At 36.4% G+C, this 7979-nt stretch overlaps 1 long non-coding RNA gene across 1 annotated transcript in view; it reads left to right on the forward strand.

Annotated features, from left to right (window-relative positions):
- LOC307162803 overlaps window positions 1-7285 on the forward strand; it is a 10882-nt gene extending 3597 nt beyond the window's left edge. Inside the window, exons 3-5 of the long non-coding RNA XR_013821977.1 lie at window positions 85-145; window positions 1162-1195; window positions 5946-7285. This is a non-coding gene — a long non-coding RNA (uncharacterized lncRNA). The remainder of the gene's footprint in view (window positions 1-84; window positions 146-1161; window positions 1196-5945) is intronic.
- Window positions 7286-7979: the final 694 nt, after the last annotated feature.

Consider the following 7979-nt stretch of genomic DNA (forward strand, 5'->3'; position numbering starts at 1 on the left):
ACTTATGGAACATTAAAAAATGGTCCTATGTTACCCGATCAATAATCCTATTAACACACTTTTTAACACAATTTTTATTTTTAGATCAAGCATTGGACTTACGGAGCAGAATAGGCACCAACAGATAAAAACAAGTCCATCACTAGTAAGTATCCACTGCAGTATCTGGTTACACTTTATTTCGATAGTCCACTTTAGACATTCTACTAACTATAAGTAACTTTTCAACTACATGTCAACTAACTCTCATTAGAGTATTAGTAGGCTGTACTAGACAGTCAATAGACTGGTAGGTTAAAGGAGAACTCCGGTCAATTTTAACATTGAGCTCATTTTTTTGTAAATTTGGAGTGCTGTCAGTACAGAGAACAACGACAAAAATCGCTGTTGCCTACACCGTGTTATCCTCTTTTTAAAATTTGCACCCTGTTGACTTCAATGGGGCAATATTTAAACCTGCTTTTAGCCTCTTAACATCCTTGATGTGTCATTACAAGTGCACAGGTCATGTGAGTGATTCCTTCAGAGTGAACACGGGTCAATCTGACTGCAGTAGATGTGAAAGATATGAATAAAAATGATGTTATTTAAGCCAGCGCAAATACCTGTATTTACATCCTGTTTTCGGTTGAAGTCCACAGTAGTCGATTGTCGAGTTCACGCGCATAGGTTTAGTTACCTATGATCACGCGCGTGAACTCGGCAATCGACTACTGTGGACTTCAACCGAAAACAGGATGTAAATACAGGTTAAAGCTAGATATGGTGGAAGAGTTCCATTTAACATTTGTTTGGGTTTGCTATATTACACAAATTTAATCATACCGAAGTTCCATAGGTAAAACTTCTATTAATAGATGCGTTAATGTAACTACCTGCAGGGTTAAAAGAAAAGACGTCAAGAACACACAAACTTAAGGAACTTTTACACAACAACAATGTACTAAAAACGGAAGAGTTTTTTCTTTGTACAGATGACAACGTTATTAAAACGATTACCGTTTGGACAGATCCACTGTGTTAATCTACATGTTCCTTCTTTTGGTGATGCACATTTTTCTATCAGACATAAGTTTTAGATACCAGACAAAACGAATGAAATGTGACCCATGCTAATTAATTCCCCCCTTTTACCTCTCTCTTTTATCTTTCTGTGGTCAGGATCCGTCATTCATCAGAACAGCTACCAAGATAAGTGAGTATTCGTCCTCTACCTCCTTTGTCTCAATGTTATTTCAACACAATTTGTCTCCAAAGCACTATATGTATGTGTTTATATTAGGGGTGTAAGATTAAGAAAATGTCATAATTCGATACAATTGCGATTTTCGATGCAAAAACGATTCTCGATAAATAAAAAAACGATTCACAGTATGTAAATGTAGTTACTTTTCCTATGTAGGTATTAGGGATATGCATCTCCATAACTGAGGCCGATACGATACGCATCTCGATGCATAGCCAACGATACAATACATTAATGATACATATAAGCAGCTGCCAGCTACCGATGCAATGCAATACGATTCACTATTATTACGATCCGGTGCGATTCGATTTCGATTCAACGCATTGCAAAAATATGATGCTATGCAATTCAATATGGTATAGATAGTTAACTTTTATTTCTTTTGTTCAGACATAGGGCAAATCATAAAGTAGCTTAAGTGCCATCTGACTTTTAACACATGGCTCTCTCACAATCAAAAGATTTGGTTTCCACAAAAAAAGCAGGGACTGTAGGCTAACTGACCAGAAAGCAGGTGCTGTTATTATGTGCTTCACGGGCCGTTTATCAGTTTGGACCAGTGCAGCACGAGCCAATCTTGATCAAGCGACACTGTTACTAGACGGCGCTAATAGATCCCCACTGAAGTAATAACATCGCTGCGAGATCTAGTGAGAAGCATTCATATTTCTCTGTTATTAATGGATCAAACAGCGCTGATGTGGAAACATTGTGCCATGAATGAACAATCCAGTGTCCACAGATCAGCAACATTCACCATGGATTTACTGTAGTAACACTAACTGTAACCATGGAAGTATGGCAGGAATAGTAGGCTATAATGCTTTCAAGTTACATTACGTTGGTTTTATTTTGACATAAATAAAATTACTGCCCTCAAATGTTAATCTGAACTAAAATAAACCTTTGTTTATAACTACAATATTACATTTCATTTTTTTCAAGGAGCTGTTTTACATGCTTCTAAGAGTCAATTATAGCTTCATCATTCCTCAAAGTAAAAAAAAAATCATACTTTATGATGTTAGGTTTAATAAAAAAAAAAAAAAAGTTACAAATATTAAATCAAGGAAATTTCTCTGGCATTTCTTTCTTTTTCCTGTATCGAAAACGTACCTTACCGTGACACAAGTGTATCGTATTTAACCGAACCATGAATTTTGTGAACCGTTAACTTACACCCCTAATATGTGTGTGTGTGTGTGTGTGTGTGTATATGGGGCTGTTTAAACCTGGCCACTTGATGCGTTTTCTCAGATCGGATAGCTATCTGTTTTATCACAACAATTCCATTTACACCTTACACCTTTTGCAAAACGGATATAAATCCGATCTTCGATTCCCTCACTATGCAAATTTAATGGCGTTCACGTCACCGAAAGCAACAGATATGAGCTGCATTTTATTGATCATCCGTTAAAGGAGAACTCCGGTCAATTTTAACATTGAGCTCATTTTTTTGTACATTTGGAGTGCTGTCAATACAGAGAACAACGACAAAAATCGGTGTTGCCTACACCATGTTATCCTCTTTTTAAAATTTGCACCCTGTTGACTTCAATGGGGCAAGTTTTAAAGGTCCCATTCCATGGATTATTTTTATTATTTTATCATGTTTCCTGGGGTGCCCTTATAATGTTAGTATGTTTTTTAGATCAAAAATTGTTATAATTTAGAAATAAAAGGCATATTTCCTAGCCTGATTTCATTCCCTGGTTTGAACGCTCTGTTTGAAGGGGCGTGTCTGCTGTGAGACTTCAGTGTAAACGCCCTCTGCTGTGATTGGCTGAAATGTTTGCATATGAAATATCTGGCATTACATGTGGAACTATCTGGAAAACTTTTACTATTACAGCTATTATACGTTTTTACTATTACAGCTATCGGGATTAACGAATCGTGAGAAGTTTTTTAAGTATTTAGATCTATTCCCATCACATAAAAGGTTGCAGTGATGAGCATATTGAGCAGATGACAGTCTGTTGATGGCGTGAAAAAAGATCTTATCACTTTCTGCACTCTCACTAATGATTTCACCAATGCAAACATGAGGCATATAAATACAGTAAGCGCTTCGTTGTGCAGTGTAACAGCGTCATTGATTTCATAACGAGTTTTGTCAAGTGTCCAGATAAACTCGCGCTGTGTGATTGACAGCTTGGGCGATTGGAAAGGGATTGTTTTTTGATCGCTTTCTGTATATTAATCACAGTTTAAGTAAGATTATTTTCATCCTACTAAGAGAAACGATGTGAAGTTGATCGCTACTTCCATAGTAAATCACTACTTACCGCTTGCTGGAATATAGTTGAAATTGCCCCCTTCGTCAGGATGAAACGCTGAGAGAAGTCTGCTTGATATTATCCCAGGTTAGAATAGGGCTGGGCGATAAAACGATAACGATAATTATCGCGATATAATTTTTCTCGATAAAACGATATCAAGAGGTCGATAAATGTTCGATAATGTTTATGCGCCAAAAGCGGAACGAAACTCATTTGAACCGCGGCTCATTTTATCCGCTCGGCTCAAAGTCCAAACGGCAGCGCGAGCGCGAGCTCACTAAAGTTAGAGCAGATGCGTTTACTCTGATCGGTCTCGGTCACGAAATCCAGTGAGAAGCGCTTGAATTCAGCGAGGAACACAAATGTCTCAGTGATTTAAATCAGCTTAAAGGCAGATGAAACAGCGCTGACAAACTGTGCGCAACGATACAGTCTGAAGGCTGAAATTCCCATCATTTACCACGGATTTACTGTTAGCTTAGTAATATTAACTGCACTATGAAATGTAGGATATACATTGAATTGTATTATATTATTAATGTAGACAATGTATTAAAGGACTAATGGAATATAATTACAGTATTTAATAATGTATTTAGACTACTGTTTTTCATACAAATACCATAGAAACCATAAAGTTACATTTTGCCATGATAGTGAGGTGCTATAGGCTAGCCCTGGTTTTATCTGTGGTTATCATGATCTAAATGCATGATAGGCTACTGGATGACCAATGGTTAAGTTTAATAAAACTCAAACAGTCAGAATATTACATTTTACCAAAAAAAAAAAAAAAAAATTAGCACATGCAGAAACTAAGAAATTGTCCAATAAATATATTTATTTTGTTAAGGAAAAATGACAAATGTTTGTCATGATATGTTCTGACAATAAAGAGTAGTTTAAAACCACAGTTAACGCTCTGGTTTCTACAACTTTCACTTAGGAGCAAAAATCTGCCTTTAAACTTTAAAGAAATAAAGATTTGACTTTTATCGTGATAATTATCGATATCGACTGATATAAAAAAAATTATCGTGATATTTTTTTTTGGCCATATCGCCCAGCCCTAGGTTAGAAAAACAGTCCGTGGTGAAATGGACAGAGCAAACTAACAACTTCGAATTAAACTTTTGCGGTATCCGATTATAGATAAACATCAACCGTCTGTTGACATTTCGCCATCAAAACGCCTGTGTTCCACGGTAAAAACACGGTTCTAGTGATGTCATTAAAGAAGGAAGTAGAGGGGTGTAGTCCAATCGAGCCGTTCGTTGTAGTCAACTTCTGTTAAATAAAATATCTCGCTTGTCATTGAACTTTGAGCTTTATAATTTTACAGATATTATTTATACTCTAACAACAACATTACACACTAACTAAAGTTTGAAACATGGGATCACGAAGAACGGGACCTTTAAACCTGCTTTTAGCCTCTTAGCATCCTTGATGTGTCATTACAAGTGCACAGCTAATGTGAGTGATTCCTTCGGGGTGAACGCGGGTGAATCTGACTGCAGTAGATGTGAAAGATATGAATAAAAATGATGTTAATTCAGCCAGCGCTCATACCTGTATTTACATCCTGTTTTCGGTCGAAGTCCACAGTAATCGATTGTCGAGTTCACGGGCATTGGTTTAGTACCTATGATCACGCGCGTGAACTCGACAATCGACTACTGTGGCCTCAATGTTAAAATTGACCGGAGTTCTCCTTTAAAATTTCTAAATCAAAGACCGCAATAGGAGAGAGCGCAACAGCCTTGGTAATATCATTTCGTTTCTTTACTTTTAAAGATGATAACTGTGTTAAGCATCGGGGGCTTACTTTCACTTTGATTTCCGCTAGTTTGCAGGTTGGCTTGATGAATAACGTTAGATGGTCAGCGGCGATGCGGCAGTAGCGTCGTCATAACTGGCTATAACATGACATATAGCCTATAACACGCTCTCACACCTTTATTTTAGAGCGTTTTTGGGAGGAGTAAAATGTACATATGATATGTGGTTTCAACAACCAGATGCATTTACACTTGTCCAGTATCTTCTGGAATGCGGCCCAGACCTCCTCCTGAAGTGGTTTGAGCAATCAGATTCAAATGCGTCACGAATGTGTTTCGGAGGGCATTTACACCTGGTCTTTTCAAGATCGTATAGCTATCCGATCACCAAAATCGCATGAAGTTGTAAATGGCCCCTGTGTGTGTGTGTGTGTGTGTGTGTGTGTGTGTGTGTGTGTGTGGAATGCCTTATATCAGGCTTGATGTAATTTTACTTGATTTGTGATTTATTTCATTTAATTGATTCGAGTACTCAAATTTTCAACTATGTATCTCTGCTATAAGCTAAACCACAACAGTGGCATTTGTATTTATTTATTTTACATGTTGATTTTTTTGCTTTGATTGTAGCTGCTGTCATGAAATGGGACCCAGCTGCAACAGAGGCCCAAATAAAGTCTGCAGCCGATCATCTGAAACTGCTTGCTGCTATAAATGAAGCTTGTGAACCTTATAGCAGCCATATTTTGTTAATTGTTATGTTATAGCCTATATTGTTTTAACAACATTTTATAGATTATTTAAAGGGAAAATGTGTTAATTTACAACTTAACTGTTCTGGTTTTTAAGTTTGATTGTGTTAATGTATACTTTATTCTTCCGGCTGTTAAGTTTTGGTCCAGCAGAACGAAATAGTAATAAAAATATATTTTGAGATTTAAATAGTTGATTTCTTGGAGTGATTAGTTTGGTTTACAGGAAAATGGTAAGCAGTTTATTACAGTTATATTGTTAAGATATACAAATGCAATTATATACACTACACAGTTATTCAATTGAATATTCAATATTATCAATATTCTTTAAAATCTTATTTAGGTCTATGGTCTGTGTGTCTGCAGTTTCATGACACGACAACCATTAACAATGAGTAACTGGGGTTTTCTCAGTGAGAACTAGCTCACTCACTGCCACTGTTTTGTAAATATTTGTAAGTAAATATTTTTTAAAGTTGGATCCTTGCAAAATGCACATATGGGATTTCCATGTCAGTATGGGTCTTTAACAGTCTTTGACATTTCTACTACAGAAAACACGTCTAATACAACTTTTATTCTTGCTGCCTTTAGATGTCTAACAATTACGTCTGTAGCACGTCTTGACATCTATACAATGTCCAGAAAAGACGTAAAAAAAACTTTCATTCTGGCTCCTGTGAGGACGTCTTCTGGATGTCTAAGAATGACGTCTTTGAGGACGTCTTCTGGATGTCTAAGAATGACGTCTTTAGCACGTCTTTAATTGACGTCTATACAATGTCCAGAAAAGACGTAAAAAAAACTTTCATTCTGGCTCCTGTGAGGACGTCTTCTGGATGTCTAAGAATGACGTCTTTAGCACGTCTTTAATTGACGTCTATACAATGTCCAGAAAAGACGTAAAAAAAACTTTCATTCTGGCTCCTGTGAGGACGTCTTCTGGATGTCTAAGAATGACGTCTGTAGCACGTCTTTAATTGACGTCTATACAATGTCCAGAAAAGACGTAAAAAAACCTTTCATTCTGGCTCCTGTGAGGACGTCTTCTGGATGTCTAAGAATGACGTCTGTAGCACGTCTTTAATTGACGTCTATACAATGTCCAGAAAAGACGTAAAAAAAACTTTCATTCTGGCTCCTGTGAGGACATCTTCTGGATGTCTAAGAATGATGTCTTTTAGACGTCTTCTGGACGACTTTTTGCTCGCTGGGGACTGTTGTTGGATTTTATGACATTGCTTGTGATGTTCCACATTTCTGAGTCGCTTTGAATAAAAGCGTCTGCTCAATGAATACATGTAATTAGTTCTTCTATACTAAACTTTTTTCTTTTTTAAGATTTGCACTGGACACAATTTAGTTTAGAATAATATAATCTAAACCTGTATGACTTTCTTTCTTCAATGCAACACAAAAGTACATTAGGCATAATATTTAATAATGCAAACATGCTGCAGTTAAAGTGAACAGTGACTGAGTCAGCAAACATCTTTTGTGAAGGTCATATGGGTTTGGAATGATTTTTTAATAATTACCATTTTTTATTGGTGAATAATTGTGGAGATTTAAGTATTTTCTTTAAAAGAGTGGTAATGAGAATATGTAATGAATATTGAAATTCTCTTATTAGTTTGATCAATTCCTACTTTAATATTCTTAAAAGTTACATGCCACCTGAAATGCAAAAATGTACTGTGCAGCCAAAGAGGAAAATAGAACAAATGTATGCTAAAACTAGTTTGTCTTATGATTTAGTTGTCTAGAATTGGGAAGTGAAATGAATTTCTTAACACATATAGTCTAGATGGAAATAGAGGTCCACGCGCACCCCCCGGGTTTTTTTATGCCACCTGATTTTTTCAAATCTTTAAAGTGTCTATTTCCAGAATCTGCCAGGTGCCAAGCT

This window comes from Squalius cephalus (genome assembly GCF_949319135.1).
Source record: "Squalius cephalus genome assembly, chromosome: 8".
Taxonomy (NCBI): Eukaryota; Metazoa; Chordata; class Actinopteri; order Cypriniformes; family Leuciscidae; genus Squalius; species Squalius cephalus.